The sequence below is a fragment of the Callorhinus ursinus genome, unplaced genomic scaffold (genome assembly GCF_003265705.2).
Source record: "Callorhinus ursinus isolate GAN/ISIS: 27379988/994484 unplaced genomic scaffold, GSC_fseal_2.0 scaffold63, whole genome shotgun sequence".
Classification (NCBI taxonomy): domain Eukaryota; kingdom Metazoa; phylum Chordata; class Mammalia; order Carnivora; family Otariidae; genus Callorhinus; species Callorhinus ursinus.
Window position 1 is genome coordinate 3,538,529 of NW_027397125.1, and position 22,210 is coordinate 3,560,738.

General features: G+C 40.3%; 1 protein-coding gene across 6 annotated transcripts in view; it reads left to right on the forward strand.

Moving 5' to 3' along the window:
* The window catches only part of PIP4K2A (phosphatidylinositol-5-phosphate 4-kinase type 2 alpha), a 213,769-nt gene that overhangs the window by 21,854 nt on the left and 169,705 nt on the right, over positions 1–22,210 (forward strand). The window contains exon 3 of one of the 6 annotated variants that reach the window (XM_025891930.2): positions 1,027–1,088. The exons of 4 other annotated variants lie outside the window; for them this stretch is intronic. The gene's annotated coding sequence lies outside the window, so the exon portion shown is untranslated. Of the gene's footprint in view, positions 1–1,026; positions 1,089–11,106; positions 11,192–22,210 lie in introns of those variants that run through there. One more of the 6 variants, XM_025891932.2, reaches the window with a different exon arrangement.

The window sequence follows — 22,210 nt, forward strand, 5'->3', positions numbered from 1 at the left end:
ACACAGTCCTGGTTAAGGATGTTGACATTTGAACTTGAATTTTTTAGTAGCCGTGACAAAGCTGTGTCAGAACTATCCTTGTCTCGTGGGAGGACAAACACTGGTTTCATTTTCACTCCCTGGTTCTGAGGGAAATTTGCTGTAGAGGGCAATAAACAACAAAATGAATGGCCCCAACGGAGTAAGAGAAGATTAAAGTGATTGGATATGCATAACTATTACTGAATTCCATGAAAGCCACGGGCAAAAATGCGACCCAGGGTTGGGGACTCAGAATGACATAGCCCAGGTGTATGGCCTTCTCCTAATCTGGCGTTTTCTGAGATAAAACTTGAATAAATGATTACTTCAAGAATCAATTTTTCCAGTCTGGCTTGGTGATGAATTGAGGTGATTACTGATTGCCTAAAGGATGTGTTTTTTGCATTGTTGACTGAACAAAGATTCACATGCTGTAGAATTAGTACCTTGGTATGTAGGTAGTGCACACCATGTTTTATTAGGTAAAAGGAGAATCTGACTTCATAAAAAATGGCCACCTCTGTCAAGGGGAAGGTCATAGGCAGGACCCGGGTGTTTCTCGGAAGCATTCTACTGTAATACTCAGTCGAAGACCCCAGATTCTGAGCTATAGAGCAGGGAAGATAGTGTTTAGGGTAAGAGATAACAAGCAGCTACCCTCATGATAGGAGAATCTAAAATCAGCTTCCATAATATGTTTATTTAGAAGCATATTCTACCCTGCACTTTTCCTCAAAGAATCTGATATAGATTTTGGACTTTTCTATTGTCCAACACACTGACAGGGTTCTGATACATGGTCCAGATTGGCAGTGACAAGGAATGTCGTCTTGACTCTAGTCCAAAGATGCTTTCTGCAACCTTCCTGTTCGCTAATTATTAGAAATGTCGTCAAGAAGGCTCATATTTGAGAAGTTGCGCTGCCCTGAAGTGTGTTCTTGAGAGTCATTTACTGAAGCCCCATTGGTCCAACATTTGCTGAAAGCAGGTTTCCCTTTCTATCAGGAACTCCCAATGAAAACATTGGAAATGTAACGGATGAGCCATCTCAGCGTTTGTGGAATCAGGTAGGGCATCCATAAGTAATGACCGATTTTAAGTATTACAGTATTTCTCTTTTACCTAAGTGATATTTAAAGCCTTAGGTTTTATGAGGAAAAAGAAAGGAGTAAAATTTTAAACATTCAGTAACAAGAGGTTTTATAAAAACTGGGGGGAAAACTGCCCCCACTCTTCTTGTACGAGGATCCCTATATAACAAAACACACGATGCCGGAACAGAAATCAGTAATTCTGAGAGGAGGAGAAGGAATGAGGGAATAAGAATAAATCTGGGACTTTTCGTATGTAGAAGAGAAGAAAAAAAGCGGTGGTATCTGGAAAGGCACTCCAGGTTTATTACCTGTGAGGTGCGAGGAGACGGTTCGGGTATTCGGGAGGTAAGGCGACAAGGACAAAGGCAGACAAGTGTGGTCCAGCCGGGCTGCAGGGAAGGCGGCTGGGGAAGAGCTCGGCGCTCAGGTTAGCGTCGGACCCAGGCTGTTTCCAATTCTAACCCTTCCTTTGCCTTGGACAAGTTACTCCTCCTTCCACGCTCGGTTTTGTCGTCTGTAACACGGGGTTGATGTTTCTTGCCATGTTGTTATGAGGACAGAACGAGGTAAGGTACACAAAAGCATCTGGCAGTCACAGTATTTGTGGTGCCTTCAGCAAATGTTAGGTTTTCTCTTTTTTCTGTGGTTGTGCTCTCTGAAGAAAAGTTCTCTTGAAAGAGGAAATCCTTCAGTCTTGTATCACTCTCTTGCATAAAGGGAGAAATGAAAATCTTCCAAAATTTTGTTTTAAAATATTTCAATTCGTGGATGCCTGGGTGGCTCAGTCGGTTGAGCGTCTGCCTTCGGCTCAGGTCATGATCTCAGGGTCCTGGGATCGAGTCCCGCATCGGGCTCCCTGCTCAGCGGGGAGCCTGCTTCTCCCTCTGCCTGCCGCTCCCCCTGCTTGTGCTCTCTCTCTGACACATAAAATAAATAAAATCTTAAAATATTTCAATTCATGGAAAGCACATTATGATAGTGAATAATCTTGGGATGCCTGGCTGACTCAATCGGAAGAGCACATGACTCTTGATCTCAGGGTTGTGAGTTCAAGCCCTACATTGGGTATAAAAATTACTTAAATAAATAAAAATTTAAAAAAAGGGGGGTGGTGCCTGGGTGGCTCAGTTGGTTAAGCAACTGCCTTTGGCTTAGGTCATGGTCCCAACGTCCTGGGATCGAGCCCCGCATCAGGCTCCCTGCTCTGTGGGAAGACTGCTTCTCCCTCTCCCACTCTCCCTGCTTGTGTTTCCTCTCTCGCTGTGTCTCCCTCTGTCAAATAAATAAATAAAATCTTAAAAAAAAAGTAGTAAATAATCTTAAAGATTTCCAATTTGGAGAACCCTAGTGATTTAAATGTGACCTGATACCGTATTGAAGACTTGGGGGAGGTGGTCCAGCATAGTGCCTGCATTCAGACTTAGGAGCCACTGACTGGGCCCTGCAACTTACTAGCTCTGTGACCTGGACAAATTAATTAACCTCCCTGTGCCTCAATTACCCCTTTTGTACAATGTGGATATCACCAGTACCTACCTCATAGGGTTGCCCCCCACCCCAGTCGAGTAGTTTTGAAGATTAAATGAATTAATGTACATTAATGTACGTAATGTACATAAAGATTAAATGAATTAATGTAGTTTTGAAGATTAAATGAATTAATGTACATAATGTACATAAATTAATGTACATAAATGAATTAATATACCCCAGAACAGTGCCTTTCACTGTTGCTTCTGTTTATTATTATCATTATGATTCTTTTGCTGCTGTTGATTAAACGCTAAGAAGGTCAAGATTAATGCAAATTTCAAGAGATATTTAACTGCAGAAAATATTTTCTTGGGATAAGCGATTATAAGACTTTTTTTCCCTTTCTTCAGGGCTCAAGTATTTGAATAGAGTAGTAAGCCAATTCTGGCCTTATGCAGTGATGTACTTAGAGCTGTCTGTCTTTTTTGATGTGAGAGTGTTGCTAAAGAAAGGCTGGAGGCAGGTAGCGGAGAGGCAGCAGGGTGTCGTGGCAACATGGTTGGTTTTCAGTGGTTGCGCTGCATTCGGTGGCTCTCCTGTGGTTCCACTTTCTCTGAGTGCATTGTTGCACATGGTACACGGCAGTGCACCTTGATGCATTGTTGACATTTCTAAATCGAAGCTGTACATTCCTTTATTGTTGTTTACAGAGAAATGCACGTCTCATCTAAGGAATTAGGACACTGCCAAGCAGTTTGTCAACATTTTTAGATGTAGGAGCTTTTGTTCACTGAGTGCTCAGGAGTCGGCTCAGTATGTGTTACGTGAGCCTGTGAGGGGGACTTGCTGTGGGCCCAGCGGCCTGGCGAAAGAGGAGGCGGTGGAAAGGGAAGGAAGCCCAGAGAGCTCCAAGGCTGGGCCCCAGCCCCGGCACCCCGGCCGCCCCTGAAAACCCGGCAAGCCGGGTTTTGTGAAACTTCCTGGAAGAACCATGTGCCAAAAAGAGAATAGGATAGGTTGGTGTCTTTAGAGTTACAGACGGACAAATGAATCTCTAAGTGATTCTTTTTATGGTCTATATATGACTATATGATTCATCATTATAGTCGATTATTTTGAGATATGCGATCAGCCCAGAACTTTTGCTCTTGGTTCTGGGTATGCATATATGTAAGGAAGTTAATGGGAATAGGAAAGCTTCAGCTTTTGTGAGGAAAACGTTTCCTGCTTGTAGAGCCCCGCAGTTTCCCCATTGTGTGCTGTCAGTGCTGCTGAAGAAGAACGTTAAGTGATTTCTGTAAGGTGGTTCTTCGCTTTGTGCCTGAGACTGTGTACAGGTTTATCAGATACAGTCCTTCATCTTAAGTCTGTATAGAATCCTGTTCTCTATTGATACCCTATTTTAATGATTTTGTGTGATCAATTTCAAATTTTTCTATTCATACTGCTTTTTTAATGGATTCAGGAAATTTTCTTGTTTTTAATGTTTCTAATGATTTTCATTTTGGTGGCCCCTTTATTCAGTGCTAATAAAATGTGAACTATATTCATTTTCAAATTGAAAATATTGAAATGTTACTAACCTACTTTGTTACCACACTCTCATTTATTCGTAGATTATAACCGAAAGAAGAGCTTCCTTTCTTCAATGACTAATTGGCTCCTTAATGTAGAATAACTGACAGGGAGAAAATAGTTTTTTTGACACCTACTGATACCACTTTTCAGGTCTCTGAAAGGAACCCAGGGGTTCAGAGTCCTCTCCCTCGATTCATTGGTGAGGTTTAAGTCAGCTGTAGTATGTGTAAGCGACTGGGAGATGAGATTTCCTTCAGGAGATAAGAACAACTGTCTAGGAGTTCCAGTTGTTTAAGGATGGTCAGCTGTCTTTGGGAATAATGCGTTTCCTGTTTCTGAAATTATCTGAGTATGTGCTGGGTCAGCATGTTTCAAAGTCTTTTTTCCACAGTGGTAGACAAGATGGATAAACATTCACAATCAGAGCGCACTCCCATGGGCAGAGGTGGGTTTGGGCAGCATTCTTGACATGCCGGCTATAAGCCCACCCCTCCTCCTCCCACTCAATGAAAGGGACACTGTGGCGGCGAATTTATTTATGCTCACATATAAAAAGTACGTTCTTAGGGAAAAATCTTTAATTACTATCGGTATTGAACGACCAAGAACACAGTTGATAACTGAGGAATTCTCAGTTACCAGTGTGTGTGACTGAAGTTGACAACTACTGGCCCCAAGGCCTGCTTTGGCCGGGGGCGCCGTCCCCAGGTGGGTGACAGGGTTAGGCAGCCCCTGACTTGTTTAGTCCTGATGCTTTGATTCTGTGCAGTGATCAAAACTTCTTGAGGAGAATTTTCTTTTTTTTCTTTTTCTTTTCTTTTCTCTCCTTCTTTCCTTCCTTCCTCCTTCTCTCTTTCTCTCTCTCTGTCTCTTTTTCTTTCTTTTTCTTTTTTATGGATCCTGGGCACAAGAGGAGAATTTCGTTTTTAAAATCTTTTTTTTTTTTTAATTTATTTGTCAGAGAGAGAGAGAGAGAGCACAAGTAGGCAGAGTGGCAGGCAGAGGGAGAGAGAGAAGCAGGCTCCCCGCAGAGCAGGGAGCCCGATGTGGGGCTCGACCCCAGGACCCTGGGATCATGACCTGAGCCGAAGGCAGCCGCTTAACCGACTGAGCCACCCAGACATCCTGAGAATTTCGTTTTTAATGATCCACTTTTCTTCTGAAATTTATTACTATGGTTCAGAGACATAGAGACTTCGATTCTTATGTGCTAGCCCCTTCTGCCTATTTAGCAGTAAGTGCTTGACCTTATACTAAGTATCAAAAACACTGGGTTAAAAGAAAAAAGAAAATCAGTTGAAGAGAATGCACATGTACCTTGTTAATAAACTGCTCTTAAAAATGATACGCATAGGATCTCTTATGCTGTGCAATTATACGTTATAATTTCATTCCCTACTTTTAAACAATCAAATTAAAGCAGAACCTTCTTAAGAATCAAAATCCTTTTGCAAATGTAAACCTTCGAGAATTCTTAAAAATACATACACGGCCTCTCTGCCTTCGTTGACATTAAATGACAAGATTGTCACCAGTAATGAGATCTTTCTCTTTGCATCTGTCCCGCAAGCATGAGAATAATCCTTACGAAACCACTGCTTTACTAGGGCTGGACACTTGCCGGAATAGCTGACAATATAAGAAGCAAAGCAGCTGTGCGTGGTGAGCTGAAGTGGGACAGCTGCAAGCAAGATGGGCATAAGAAGTGCTATAAGGGCACACCAGAGCACAACTTGAAATGATTTGGCAGGACAGTGAAATGCTAGGAAGCAGCCATAATAGACTGGGCATTTTCCCAGAAGTTTTCAAAGAACCCAGCAGTACTTCACAAATGGTCACTTTGCCATATGCGTGAGACGTCGTGACAGTTTCTAGCAGGTGACTCTGCTTACAAGGATGATGCCCGAGGAGGCTCTGGTGGGCTAGAGACCAAGGATCCTTTTGATAACAGGGAGCTGGAGCTGAGACTGTCTATTGGGAGGGAACTTCAGGTTTTCTGATAAACCTAAATCATGTTTCATTAATATAATGTGGTGTTTTTGAGGTAGTCTGAGGACAAGGAGAGCCAGTGGGTATAATTTTTTATTATGACTGTGACATGTAGCCAAAGAGTGTAATGACACAAACAAGTACAGTTCAAAGAATAATGGTGAAATGTGCTGGATGTAAGCTTTTGGGGAGGGCCCAGAGAGCGAGAAGCTTTAAATGGTTTTGACAGTTTCCTTTGGCAAAAGAAGTAGAAGGACTGGCTACAAGAAAAACAAGGAGTGGAGCGAAGGATATTTGTTGTCCGTGGACTGTTAATACCACAGATTTGGGGGCTGGTTTTTAATTTATAATGACCCAGTCAGTAATATCTTTGAGATTGGCTAAGTTTACATTTTGATAGCAAACCAATGGGGAAAATAAACTGAAAGACGGTTCGCCACAGACCTGAAACTGCAGGAGTCCGGGAGTTGGCATACTCAGATATATACGGAAAAATATAAGGTAATGCATTTGGAACATTGGAAAAACATTAGAAACATTTAGGAAAACAACAACAAAAAGAGTCTATGTTACATGTAAAAAATATTGGGCTCCAAACTTTTTGCTTTGTTTTGAAGATTTATTTATTTATTTGAGAGAGAAAGCAGGAGGGAGGGGCAGAGGGAGAGGGAGTCCGAGGAGACTCCCAGCCAAGTGCAGAGCCCGGGGCTGGACTCCGGGCTCCGTCTCATGACCCTGAGGTCACCACCTGAGCTGCCATCAGCAGTTGGTCGCTTCACCAGCTGAGCCACCCAGGCGCCCCAGGGCTCCAAACTTCTTGTTAGTATTTCAGAATAGGATCCTTCAGACAATTTCTAATGGGTATTGTGCTGACGCCAGTTGTAGCTAACGACAGCAAGGAAATGCTGGGCAGCTTAGGACAGGTATACAGAAAGTATTTCAAGATCTTACACTTTTGAAAACTTTTTTTTTTTAAGATTTTATTTATTTACTTGACAGAGAGAGAGAGAGAGAGAGCACAAGTAGGCAGAGCCGCAGGCAGAGGGCGAGAGAAAGCAGGCTCCCCGCCGAGCAGGGGCCTGCTATGGGGCTCAATCCCAGGACCCTGGGATCATGACCCGAGCCGAAGGCAGACGCTTAACTGACTGAGCCAGCCAGGCGCCTCAGCAATTTTTAATTTTTCAAAAAATATTTATTAGAGTGGGCGTGCACGCACATGCGCAAGTGTGTGGGGGGAGGGGCAGAGGGAAAGACTCCTCAAGCCGACTCCCCACTGAGTGTGGAGCCCACTTGGGCCTCAATCTCACGACCCTGACCTGAGCTGAAACCAAGTCAGTTGCTTAACCGACTGAGCCACCCAAGCACCCCTAAATTTTTTTAATTTTGATAATGAAGTATAGGTACATGCAATGTCATGTTACTTTCAGGTGCATAACATAGTGATTTGACAATCCTGTACATTACACCATGCTCACCACAGTAAGTAGACTTACCATTGGTCACCATACGACATTATTACAGTATTATTGACTGTATCGTCTATGCTGTACTTTTCATCCTCATGACTTATTTATTTTATAACCAGGAGATTGGACCTCTTAATCCCCTTCACCTATTTTGCCCAACTGCATATCCTCCCTCCCCTCTGGCAACCATCAGATTGTTCTGTGTATTGGAGTCTTTTTCTGGTTTTTGTTTGTTCATATGTTTTGTTTTTTTAGATTCCACATATGAGTGAAATCATATAGTATTTGTCTTTCTCTGTCTGACTTACTTCATTTAGTATAATGCCCTCAAGGTCCATGCATGTTGTCACAAAATGACAAGACTTCATTCTTTGTTTACGGTTGGCTAATATACCACATGTTCTTTATCGATTCACCTGTCTATGGACATTTAGGTTACTTCCATATCTTGGTTGTAAATTATGCTGCAACAAACATAGAGGTGCGTGTATCTTTTTGAATTTGTGTTTTCATTTTCTTCGGGTAAATACCCAGAACTGAAATTGCTACATCGTATGGTATTACTATTCATAATTTTTGAGGCATGTCCATACTGTTTTCCACAGTGGCTACACCAATTTACATTTCCACCAACAGTACACAAGGGTTCCCTTTTCTCCACATCTTTGCCAACACTTGTTATTTCTTGCATTTTTTAAAATTTTTTTTAAAGATTTTATTTATTTATTTGAGAGAGAATGAGAGAGAGAGAGAGAGAGAGAGAGAGAGAGAGCATGAGAGGGGGGAGGGTCAGAGGGAGAAGCAGACTCCCCGCTGAGCAGGGAGCCCGATGCGGGACTCGATCCCGGGACTCCAGGATCATGACCTGAGCCGAAGGCAGTCGCTTAACCAACTGAGCCACCCAGGCTTGCATTTTTGATGATAACCATTCTGACTGGTTTGAGATGGTATTTCACTGTGGTTTTGATTTGCATTTCTCTGATGGTTAGTGATGTTGAGCATCTTTTTATGTGTCTGTCTATTGGCCATTGTCCTCTTTGGAAAAATGTCTATTCGGATCCTCTGCCCATTTTTTAATCAGATCTTTTTTTGGTGTTGATTTATATGTGTTATTTGTATATTTTGGATATTAACCCCTTATTGGATATATCATTTACAGATTTCTTCTCCCATTCCATAGATTACCTGTTCATTTCCTACACTGTGCAAAAGCCTTTTATTTTGCCATAATCCCAATAAGTTTGTTTTTGCTTTTGTTGACCTTGTCTGAGGAGACAGATCCAAAAAATATTGTTAAGACTAATGTGTAAGAGAGTACTGCCTGTGTTTTCTTTTAGAAGCTTTATGGTTTCAGGTCTTACATTTAGGTCTTTAATCCATTTTGAGTTTATTTTTGTATATGGTATAAGATAGTGGTCCAGTTTCATTCTTTTGCATGTAACTGTCCAGTTTTCCCATAAAAAAGAGTCATTTCCTCATTCTATATTCTTGCCTCGTTTGTTGTAGATTAATTAACCATATAAGCATGGGTTTATTTTTGGGTTCTCAATCCTGTTCTGTTGACCTATGTATCTTTTTTTGTGCCAGTACCAAACTGTTTTGATTACTGTAGCTTACTGTAGTATAGTTTGAAATTTGGGGTTATGAATCCTCCAGCTTTGCTCTTCTTCCTCAAGACTGTTTTGGCTATTGGGGGTCTTTTGTGGTTCCATACAAATTTTAGGATTGTTTGTTCCAGTTCTATGAGAAAAATGCTTTTGGTATTTTGAGAGGGGTTTCATTGACTCTATAGATTGCTTTGGATAGTATGGACATTATAACAGTATTAATTCTTCCCATCTGTGAGCATGGTACATCTTTCCATTTATTTGTGTCATCTTCAATTTCTTTCGTCAGTGTCTTATGGTTTTCAGGGTATGAGTCTTTCACTTCCTTGGTTAAATTTATTTTTAGGTAATTTATTCTTTTTGACAGAATTGTAAATGGGATTGTTTTCTTGATTTCTCTTTCTGCTAGTTCATTATTAGTGTATAGAAATGCAACAAATGTCTCTATGTTAGTTTTGTATCCTGCATCTTACTGAATTGGCTTATTATTTCTTTCTTTTTTTAATTTTAGGGAGAGAGCATGCAGGGCAGAGGGAAGGGGAGTGGGACAAGAGAGAGAATCTCAAGCAGATTCCATGCTAAGTGTGGAGCTGGATGCAGGGCTCGATCTCATGACCCCAAGGTCATCACCTGAGCTGAAGCCAAGAGTCAGATGCTTTACCAGCTGAACCACCCAAGTGACCCTGAATTCATGTATTATTTCTAATAGTTTTTTGGTGGAGTCTGTAGGTTTTATATATGGTATTATGTCATCCACAAAAAATGACTGTCTTACTTCTTCCTTACCATTTTGGATGTCTTTTATTTCTTTTTCTTGTCTTGAGTGCTGTGGCGAGGACTTCCAGTATTGTGTTAAATAAAGTGGTGAGAGTAGACACTACATCCTTGTCTTGTTCTTGATCTTAGGGGAAAAGTTTTCAGCTTTTTACCATTGAGTATAATGTTAGCTCTGGGTTTGTCATATATGGCCTTTATTATGTTGAGATGTGATTCCTCTATTCTCTATACCCACTTTTTTGAGAGTTTTTATCATGAGTGGATGTTGGATTTTGTCATTTTTTTCTGCATCTATTGAGGTGATCATATGATTTTTATCATTCATTTTGTAAATATGGCATATCACACTGAATTGTGACTATTAATCCATCTTTGCATCCTTGGAATAAATTTTACTTGACCATGGTGAATATCTTTTTAATATAGTGTTGAATTTGGTTTGCTCATATTTTGTTGATGATTTTTACATCTATGTTCATTAAGGGTATTGGCCTGTAATTTTCCTTTTTGTAGTGTCTTGCTGGTTTTTGTACCAGGGTGATGCTGATCTCAGAATGAATTTGGAAGCATTCCTTTCTCTTTAATTTTTGGGAATAGTTTGAGAAGGATAGGTATTAACTCTTTAAATGTTTGGTAGAATTCACCAGTGAAGCCATCTGGTCTTTGACTTTTGCTTGTTTGTTGGGAATTCAGATTTTCTCTTTCTTCCTGTTTCAGTTTTGGAAGATTGTGTGTTTCTAGGAATTTATCCATTTCTTCTAGGTTGTCCAATTTGTTGGTGTGTAATTTTTTGTGGTAATCTCATAATCCTTTGTATTTCTGTGGTGTCAGTTGTAACTTCTCTCTTATTTCTGATTTTAAGTGAGTTCTCTCTATTTCTTAATCTGGTGAAGTTTATCAGTTTAGTTTATCTTTTCAAAGAATCAGCTCTTAATTTCACTGATCTTTTTTTTTTTTAGTCTCTTTAATTTATTTCTTCTCTGATCTTTATTATTTCCTTCCTTCCACTAATTTTGGGGTTTGTTCTTCTTTCTCTGCTTCCTTTGGGTATAAGTTTGGTTGTTTATTTGAGATTAATCTTGTTTCTTGACATAGGCCTGTATTGCTAGAAACCTTCGTTTAGAACTGCTTTTGCTGTGTCCCAAAGATTTTGAACTGCTGTGTTTCCACTTTGATTTGTCTCCAGGTATTTTTTGACTTTCTTTTTGATTTCTTGGTTGACTCATTGGTTGTGTAGTAGTATATTGTTTAGCCTTCTATTATTTTTTCTAGTTTTTCTTCTTGTAATTAATTTCTAGTTTCATACTGTTGTGGTCAGAAAAGATGCTCGATATGATTTCAATCTTCAGTTTATTGAGACTTGTTTTGTGGCCTAACATGTGATATGTTCTGGAGAATGTCCCGTGGGTACTGGAAAAGAACGTGTATTCTGCTGTTTGGGGATGGAATGTTGTGTATATATCTGTTAAGTCCATCTGGTCTATTGTGAAGATCTCATACTATGAATCATGTGTTTGTGTGCATGCGTGCACGTGTGTTCATTTGCTCTTTGGTAGGAGGGCCATAAGAGAGCTGGGAAGGGTAAGAGAGGAATAATTAGATACCAAACCATGAGGAGAAATTAAAATCAAACAAGGCTCTTCAGTCTTGAAAGATGAAGGCTGTGATTAAAAAAACAAGACAAAACATAGGCTAACTGTTTAGACTTCTTTTTTTAATAATTTTATTTTATTAATTTTTAAGTAAGTCCTACACCCAACGCAGGGCTTGAACTCATGACCACGAGATCAAGAGTCGCATGTTCTACTGACTGAGCCAGCCAATCACCCCTATTTAGACTTCTTTATCAGACCCCGCAGAACTGAGCAAAAGATGCCTATTAATGCTTGAGAGGAACGTTTAGGATAAAAGAAAGTAAATTCAGTTTAATGTTTACAAAGCAGTTGCACCTTTGTTATTCACTTGACCCTAACACAGCTCTTGAGAGGAGAGAGGGTTTGTGTTGATATTCACAGTTTGACCGATGAGAAAACAGCTGTGAGTGGGAAAGTGACTTGGTTAGGCTGACACTCTAAGGGGTGGGGTCAGGAGCAAACCCACTTCTGACTGAGGTCCTGGGTTCTTGTGCCTGCTGGGTATTTAGAAAACTCAGGAGCATCAGTAGGTTCTTGTGCATTGAGTCTGTCTCTGTGGTGACTTACCGTGTAATGGCAAAGTATAGGTAATGAAGTAAGAATGAAAATGTGAGTACTGTTAAGATCTTAAAGGAAAGCCTTGACTGTGGTATTAGCATAACTTTGAAGAGTTGAGATCATAAGGAGTAATCTGTCATCTCATAGCTCCCTTTGTTAGAGGCTGAGGGTGGAATCGTATGTTTGTTGACTTGATCAGATATAAAGTTTCCTCATTTTCATTTGTACTGTGCTATAATGTAAATAAGCTTTTGCCTTTGTGTGTGTGTGTGTGTGTGTGTGTGTGTGTGTGTGTGTGTGTGAGAGAGAGAGAGAGAGAGAGAGAGAGAGAGAGAGAGAGAGATGGCCTCTATTAGGCAGAAAGCAGAAGGATCCAAAAGATCAGCCTTGTGTGAAAAAAGGACTGCAGGTAACGTGGTAGGTGATTGCACATTGTTCATTTCCTGGGTCAATGCCAGAATTTTCAGACACAGATGATGCATATTTAAAGATTATCGGACCATCTGTGTCTTTTCAGATACCTGGTGAGAATCCCACGTGTTCCAACAAGCGTCAGTGTGGTAGGCTAACCCTAGCTAACTCTCGGATTATGGTTCTCTGCCCTGCATAGAGACTCTAGGAGCCATACTCAAGTCTGAAGGAATTCACAAATTAGGCAGGTTTAATGTGAGAACAGATACTCTGAGTATTTTAGAGGCCCTATGGTAATATCTATGTTTATCAGCTTGTTCCTGCCCCACCCACCACCACTGACACTGTTGTTTGTTCCTTTTGTATGTGTTTAGCGAAACTGACAAGTCTCTACTTGTCAGCACTTTTTTTTTTTTTTAGATTTGTGGACATTGTTGATATGATAACCAATAATTTGTTCTATCAGTTAAATAAAATACTACATTAGGAATAAAATGATCAGAACAGGGTCATTCCCTAATTTTTAGGTTGCTGGCATTTTCTAGTAAGTGGAGGCCAAATGTGCATACTTGGGGTTTGAAGGCTATTGTTACCTTCTGGCAAAGGAAGTGAACAGGCCTTTGAGTTATCAGTAACGAAAGAATTTAAAAGAAGCTAATAGTTGAAGTTATAAGAAAAGTTTAATGAAAGATGAAATGGGCTCTTAAGTAGAGCAGTGTGAGGGCAGTGAAAATTTAGTAGCTAAAGGTTGAGTATTTTATTTATTTATTTATTTTTTTTGGTAAGTAAGCTCTAGGCCCAGCGTGGGGCTTGAACTCACAACTCTGAGATCAAGAGTTGCATGCTCCACCGACTAAGCCAGCCAGGTGACTCAAGGTTGAGTATTTTACACAGGAAATATATGTGGATGTTTGTATAAGGTACTCAGAGTATTTACTCTTTTGGCATTTTTATTGTATCCTTAGCACAGGGATTAACAAACTATGGCCTATGGGCTCAGTCTGGCCCACTGCCTGTTTTTATATGGCCCTTGAGCTAAGAATGGCTTCTGCATACATGCATAGGGATGGTTAAAAAATGTTTTAAAAGGAGAATATTTCATGACTTGTGAAAATTACATAAAATTCAAATTTCAGTGTCCAGAAATGTTTTATTGGAACACAGCCATCTTCATTTGTTTGCATATTGCCTATAGGTCCTTTTGTGCTACTACCAAGAAGAATTGACTAGTTGTGACAGAGACCGTATGACCCACAAAGCCTAGAAGTTTTACTATATAGCCCTGCTATGGTGGAATAATATTAATATCTGAAATTAGCGTTCTTCCCCTTTCTTCTGTGCTTTTTTTTGAAAATAGTAATGTTTTAGCAAACAGAATGTTCTTTTTATTAAATGAAAGGGCCAACATTTTTTCCGGAGAGTGAATCTCTTTATTTTATAAGACCGCAGAAAACAGGGCCCATATAGCCGCAGCCTTTTACCAAATACCAAGTGTTCATATTAAGTATCCATCTCAATAGCCAAGGCTCACTCTTTTGGATAGTGTTTTCCTCTGGGCATGCCTACAGATGGTCTGCAAATAGGTTCACCAACAGTTCTTCCCATTCTTTTTTTTTTTTTTTTTTTAAAGATTTTTACCTATTTATTTGACAGAGAGAGTGAGAGAACAAAAGCAGGGGGAGCAGCAGAAGGAGAGGGAGAAGCAGGCTCCGATCCCAGGACTCCGTGATCATGACCCGAGCTGAAGGCAGAGGCTTAACCATCTGAGCCACCCAGGTGCCCCTCCTCCCATTCTTTTATGCCTGAGATTTTCCTCCTCCCCTGGGATCTGGGCTGGCCCTCACTTTGACCAACAGAATATAGTGATTGTGATGCCCTGTGACTTCCAGATACAGGCCTTTAGAAGCCTTGCAGCTTCTGTTTTGCCCTCTTGACAGCCAGCTACCAAGTAAAAGAGGCTTGAAGCTGGACTAGGAGAAGCGACGTGGTGGAGAAGGGAGGACCCACTCCAGCTGATAGCTGTCCTGGAGACCCAGAAGTAGCAGTGGGTCATCTTGTATGGCTGAGAGCGTCCGGGAACACTTCATGCCTGAGCGCTATTCAAATTCTTGACCCTTGTAATTGTGAGCCAGTAAAATGGGGGTGGTTTGAAGCCACTGAGTTTTGGAGTACTCTGTTACACAGTATTATCTAACTGAAACAGTTTGGGGTTATATGTGACTTTTTACTATGAAAAATGAAAAGAAAAACATTCTCTAATATAAGATATTAATAAACTGGCTGTTACATGCTTGAGTTCCTGGTGCATGTGGTTCCTCTGAAAAATTAAATAGTTATTTTTATGATTAAAGGAATAATACATGCTTGGGGTGCCTGGCTGGCTCAGTCAGTAGCACATGCGACTCTTGATCTCAGGATTGTGAGTTCAAGCCCCGCATTGGGTGTAGAGCTTACTTAAAAAAAAAAAAAAAAAAAAAGTTATATATGGTTATTGGAGAAAATTTAGAAAAAGAGAATTCTAAAGCACAGAATTTAAATTACTCATAATTCTGCCATCTAGACTAGAGGATCATCGTTAGTTCCAGCCTTTTCTTTATAAGCATAGTCTTATTTTGTAAAATTTATAAAAATATATAGTTTTGTACTCTGCTTTATTTTTGTAATATTATACCATCATTAAATATATTTCAAAAACGTTATTTTTAATGACCACAGCAGCTTATTTAAGTGGACTACAAAAAAATTCACATAATCCAAATTCAAATACATGGTCTTCATTTTCTATTTTTAGGTTTGCTAGTTAGGGAATTTTTTTAAAAGCAAACTTTTTAAAAACAGCTTTATTGAGCTGTAATTCACATGCCATACAAATGTACGATGTAAAAGTACATCTTTTAAAGTATACAATTCGGTGTTTTTTTAGTATTTTCACAGGCTTCTATAACCATTATCACAATCTAATTTTAGAACATTTCATCCCCTCTAAAAGAAGCCAGACCTCTGCTCCCTTCCAACCCCTACTCCCAGCCCAAGGCAACCACAAATCTACTTCCTGTCTCTGTAGATTTATATGTGGCCTTTTGTGACTGGCTTCTTTCACTTAGCATAATGTTTTCAAGGTTCATCTGTGTTGTAGCATATGGCAGTACCTTGTTCCTTTTTATTGGCAAATAATATTCTTTTTTGTAGATAGACCACACTGTCTTTGTCCATTCATCAACAGGTAGATACTTGGGTTGTTTCCACTTTTTGGTTATTATGAATAATGCTCTGTGTGGACCTATGTTTTCATTTTTCTTGGGTATATACCTAGGAGGGAAATTCTTGGGTCATATGGTAACTCTGTGTCTAACCTTCCAGGGCATTGCCAGACATTTTCCCAAAGCAGTTGTATCGCTTTGTCTTTTCACCACAATGTATGAGGTTTCTGATTTCACTCCGTTCTTGCTAATGTCTTGTTGATATACAGTTATCCTAGTCGTATGCAGTGGTGTCTCATTGTGGTTTTTGATTCTCCTTTCTCTCATGGCTAACGATATTGAGCATCTCTTCATGTGCTTATCGGCCACATCTTTTTTGAAGAAATATCTATTCACATATATTTTGCCCATTTTTAATTAGGTTGTTGCTCTTTATTATTGAGTTATAAGAATTCTTCCAGATACAGGACCGTTATGAGAGATGTAATTTGCCAATCTCCTCTCCCATTTTGTGCAGTTTCTTTCCCTTCTTGATAGCATTGTTTGCAGCATTAACATTTTCAGTTTTGATGTAGTCTGCCAGTTTATCTTTGTGTTGTTGTTGCTTCTTCTTTGGTGTCATATGTAAGAAACAATTGCCTACACCAAGGTCACAAAGCTTTTAGAGAACTTTTAAATGTTATTTTACTCTACAGCTAGTACTGCTAGGTTTTTTGTTTGTTTTATAGAGCAGACCCTTCTGGGACAATACGTATAGAGCATGTTCTTTTTAATAGCTGCATAATATTCTATGGTATAAATATACCTTAATGTATTCAGCCATTATCTATTGATGGGCATAAGGTCTTATTTCGAGTTTTTTGGGATTTGCCACAAACAAGAATGCAAAAGTCCTTGTACATTTCTTATTTTGTTCTGGTGCCTTTGTTCCTGCAGGATACATTATCTAAGATGGAATGGAAAGCTTCCTTCAGAGTCTAAGCGGCTAAGATGTGTTCTGTATTGGAACATGAATACTCTAGTCAGCCAATTGGGAAAAAAGATTATGAATCTATCATAAGAGAGCTTTTTGTCACAGCAAATTCATTTCAGAGAGCAGGGTTGCCCTCATGATTATTTGCTCTTTTAAAAGCTTGTTTTCTTGGGGGCACCTGGGTGGCTCAGTCGTTAAGCGCCTGCCTTCGGCTCAGGTCATGTTCCCGGGGTCCTGGGATCAAGCCCCGCATCGGGGTCCTGGGATCAAGCCCCGCATTGGGCTCCCTGCTCCGCAGGAAGCCTGCTTCTCCCTCTCCCACTCCCCCTGCTTGTGTTCCCTCTCTCGTTGTGTCTCTGTCAAATAAATAAATAAAATCTTTAAAAAAAAATAAAAGCTTGTTTTCTTTACTTTGTTGAAGGTGGGAGAAGACTGTTTTCCATAGAGCAACAGAGTGACAAATACAGAAAGGTTTGGACATAGCCACTAAAAAAAGCATGCCAGGGCGCCCTGCCTTCCATTTGGATTTATTGTTTGTGGGTTTTTGCCACATACTGCCAAAACGGAATTTAGGGACCACATAAAGACACCCCCCCCAAGGGTATGTTGGTGTGTAAACTGATGGGATTCCTCTGGGGAGCCTGTGCTGGCTCTTTGCTGAGGTCCCATAACCGATATTTAATTTCTTGTGGATTGTTGAAAAGGGGATTGGCAGGGCTAAAACTCATGCATCTGATATTTTTCAGACAGTTGTGACAGAATAAGGACATTTAAAATGTAAAAGTCCAGCAATTAAAAGTGAATATCATTTTTGTATGCTTTATTCCTATTGGTCCAAAAGGAATGAGAAACATATTATAGGAGCTTTAACTGATGTGCCAGCCCCTAATGTAATTGAATGGTCAGCTTTTCACTTAGAAGAACCAGAGTGGCAGGGAGTGGTTTAGTATTTTTAGATTCTTTCTCTTTAGAGCCCCAGTGGCCTGTCATATTGACTCTTCATTGGAACACATTTGGCCTCTTCGAATTGTTGCCGTCATTTCGACTTTGGTTGGGAACTACTTTAGTGTCTTGGTGGCCAATGAAGACGCTAAGTTATATCTAAGTTTTATTTAAAAAAATTATCTGGTGGTTTTAGGCTCTGTTATTGCTTGGTAGGAGTTTAAGTGAAGAACATGTAGGAAACTGACAGCTAGAGGTGCTTTTGAGGGCTTTTGTTTTTCTTTTAACTTGTTATTAATGGAAACTTTAAAATATTTCAAAAGTAGAGAGAAGAGTGTACTGAACCCCCATAAACCTGTGACTCATCTTCCAACATTTATCATCTCAGAGCCAATTCTGTCTCCTTGTTCTGCATGGCCCATATGGCAGCCAGCAGCCACCTGTGGATACTCCTAATTGAGGTGTGAAATGCTCCCTCCCCACCTGTTTTGGGAAGTTCTGCTCTCCCTATGCGGAGCTCTTCAAAGAATTCTTCCCTGACCCTCTCATGTAAACAAACCTTCCTCCCAATCCTTTTCTCTGTAAGCTCCTTGTTTGTTTCCTTTATAACACTTTTACAACTTGTAGTTATTGAATTATTTGACTTGCCTGGTAAGTTTCGGTCTGACTCTCCCTCCCTAACCTCCAGGAGGAGCAAGGCCCTGGGTAGAATCGGTGACTCGTCAGTGAGCACACACCATTGGCAGGAATGCTCAATCCAGGCCGACCCAACCCTTCTTTCACAAAACATCTTGTTGTGACACTCAGAGTATAGAAATTATCTATACATAGAATTTTTAAAAATGAATATAATGCTCTAACATCAAAGAGAATATAAGGAATTTGTAATAAAATAACCTGTTTTTGTTTTCTCCCCCCATTTCTAGTATTAGCAGTGTGGTTTGTATCAAACTAACCCTCCGCCAGATACAGCCTTAAACTCTGGTTAATGTCTTTATAACACACACAGACAGCAATAACAGTTCTGCACTGCTTGGTCCCTCGGTTACTTTCAGGTCTCTGCTAAAGAATTACCAGAGAGGCCTGTCCCTTACACACAGCAGCCAGTCCCTCACCCAGCACTTCCCATCTCTCTTAACTCAGCCTTTCCCCCCATAGCACTGAGTACCACCTGACATTTTCTGTGTGTGGGTTTTTTTTTTCTTCTTTTTTTAAAATTTTTTATTGTTATGTTAATCACCATACATTGCATCATGTGTGTGGGGTTTTTTGTTTGTTTGTTTTACCTGTTTCCACCCAGTGAGAAGCTCCATGAGGGCAAGGGATTTTTCTCTTGAGTTCACCACTGTATCCTCAGTACCTAGAACAGAGTCTGCAATGTAGTAGGTGTTCAGGAAATTTTTAGTGAAAAAAATGAATCCTTCTTGCTCTCTCTTGCACAATGATTCTTCAGCAAGAAGGGCCTATGAATAGCTGGACTGTGAGCAACTGTCCAAAAGTCTCCCTTATCAGCCCATCATTGAGACCAGACATTCCCTCTAGTTAGTCTCTTACCCTTGTTCTGCCATATTGGGCAGTTGCTTGTAGAGAGACATTGTGTACAAGATGAGGGGACTCACCACCTGTATCTTTCTCATGTCACATTCAGATTTTTAGGGTACCCCTAGTGATCTGCGGCAGCTAGCTGAGAGGTGATCAGGTTGAAGGTTGAACTATAAATTTTGACTCAGGAGGGATGAGGACTTGACATCTTTTGGGTGGTCCCCTTACCTGTTGATAGCAAGGCATCAGTAATGGAAAGTTCTGTTGGTGCCAGTTCCTAAAAGAAGGGATGCAGTCTTTATTTGCAATTTAATGCAACTTGATAGAGGTTTGTCAAGTAGAAGAAACTTATGTGACATGAAAGCGCATGTTATCTGGGCCATAATCGGTGAGCCTATGCTGTCAATGGAATAGTATGTTTGAAAAGTCCTCTACAGTGAACATTAAGAAGAGACCCAAAGAAGAGAGTCAAGATGAAGAGGAGCGGAATCGCCAGCCGCCATTATAGAGCATTGAGATGGAGTGGTGGCTGTGAGGTGGCGGTAGTTTGTTCATTTTCCTGTGACTGGTACCCGGGAGATACTAACCAGCATCCCAAAGTATTGAAGTCATAAATCATCTACAGCAAATTCCATTATTTTACCAAAGTGGAAATCGCTTCCTTTTTTTCCGAGTCGGGAAATGTCGAAGAAATAGCACTCAAGGATGATGACCAAGGTTTAATGAGGTGTGAGCACTTCCTGGTCTTGTTTCTCTCCCCCGAACACTCTGTAGAGTAGGCATGACAGCCCATTTGTGGAACTGTAGTTCCCATGTCATAAGAAATGTGCTACAGAGATCATTTAAGGGAACCATCCTGCTTGTTCAGGAGATTCTTTTCCTTATAATGCCTTGTTTATTGGCCTTCCTTATTTACTGTTTTTTTTCTCAACAGTGTTCTAAGAGTTACAGCAGAGGTGTCAGGTAATGCTTCTTTGTAATGGTGGCTATGATAGAAGAATTCCACTTGCTTGCTACTTTCTCCACTGTTGCATTAATACAAATGTTTTCCAGTACTCAATCAGTGTACCAATCAACATTATATGAATAATAAGCAATGTAAGTGGTAAGAATGAAGGAACAGAAAGATGTCCCGTACCCGTGATGAGCGCCCTGAGCTATGTTCCCTTAAGGCCATTAAGTTCTCTTTGATTAATGGTTACCTTGGCTACCTTCTAACTGCCCAGGGAAAGTATAGTTGGAAATTTCATAATAAAACAACCCTGGCTAGTAGCCCGGTAGCCCAAATAAATGTTTTTAATGCTATAAGGAATCTATAATTATAAAATTCCATTTCCAGAAAATATTTCCATCTATTTTCAGCTGAGGCTTAGAGTAAAGAACTGCACCTAGCTTGGGGACTGGCCCCAAGTGCACGCACAATAAATATTTGTTGAGTGCCTAACTGGGCGGTGGAAGGAACAAACTTTGAGCAGTGAAAGCAAATAGTCTCTCCTTTTTTGCCCCTAAGTCTCTTCCTGCCTCCTTCTTGTGACGTGATTCTGAGAGGTGTCTGATACAGTGCTTTGGGAGGGAGGGTTCACCAAAAGAAAGTGATCTAAAATGAAAGGGATTGTTTGAAAATAGTGTTGAAACAGATGTCAAGGCTAGTTAATGTTTTGTAAATACCTGCCACATGCAAGTTAGCGGCCAGGGTCTGCTAGTTGCTCCAAGTCTAAGAAACTAAAGAAAGTGAAAGTCTGTGTCCCTGTGGTTAAGTGTTTGGCTGTCAGCATGCACGAGCTGGATGTGACACCATATTAGATACAGGAAACAACAGAAAAAAAGCAAAGGTTCTGTGTATAACCAAGAGGGTGGAGTAAAGAAACCTTGCTTGCACAGCACATTCCTGCAGAAAATAAGTCGGTCTTTCAGTTGGTGAAATGACTTTTCATTTGGCTGTAATATTCCTCTGGGAGGGCTTTGTGAATTCAATAAAACAAAGCTAAAGAAAAACCTCTTCTGTTTGAGGGAATATATAATTAACCCATAGAAATTAGTGCCATCTAGTATATTACTGAGGAAAAAGGATTAAATACCGGTATGAATAAAAATAGTGTCTGTTATTGTTCTCTCTGGGATAAAATTACAAGGACTGTCAATCATCCTGCTTAAGGGTCTAGTTTGTTATTGGCTGGGTTGGGAACAGTGCTTTCTACCTCCCTATTACATAATGGTCCACAGTTAGATGAATAGTGGGATTTTTTTCACCCCTTTTCTCAGAAGGGTCGGCTGTGAGGTGCTACAGTAACAGAAAAGGCAGTTATGGTTGTTTGGGAATTGTGTTTGGTATAGTTAAAATGCTGGTTAGAATAATTTTTATACCTTTTAAAATTCCTTTCTGGATATTGCATATCATTTTGTCACGATACTAGATGCGTGGAGCCGAGCTAGGACACGTGGTTCTGGTCCAAGGTCTACCTGACTGCTGTGGTTGTTTTAATTAATTGAAAAACATTGATTGCATTTTCCTGCATTAAGTTCCGAACAAACAAAAAGGAATAAAACCTAGTTCCTGCCTTTAAAGGAATCGGTGTAGTTGGAGGATCATCCATGTAAGCATAATGGTAATGTGTATGGACTATTTTGTGGCTTCAGGGAAAGAACCCAAGCCATCCTTGGTGGGGCACGGTGGGGAGTAGCCACCCTGGGGGCTCAGGGGCTCTTTGGGCCTGCAGGCCAGAGGTATAAGTCATAATACCATAAGTCATAGTGCTCAGGTGTGTTCAGAGGAGTCACCGGTCCATGAGGAGGCTCTGAACAGGGAGGCAGGAAATGACCCTGCAAGAATGAGCTCCCTGGATCTCTGTGTCTGCCCCTGAAAACAAGGCTGTGCTGACACAAGACTCCTGAAGAACTCGCTCATTTTCTCGAAAACTTTCACATTGCTGCTATAGTGGACGAAA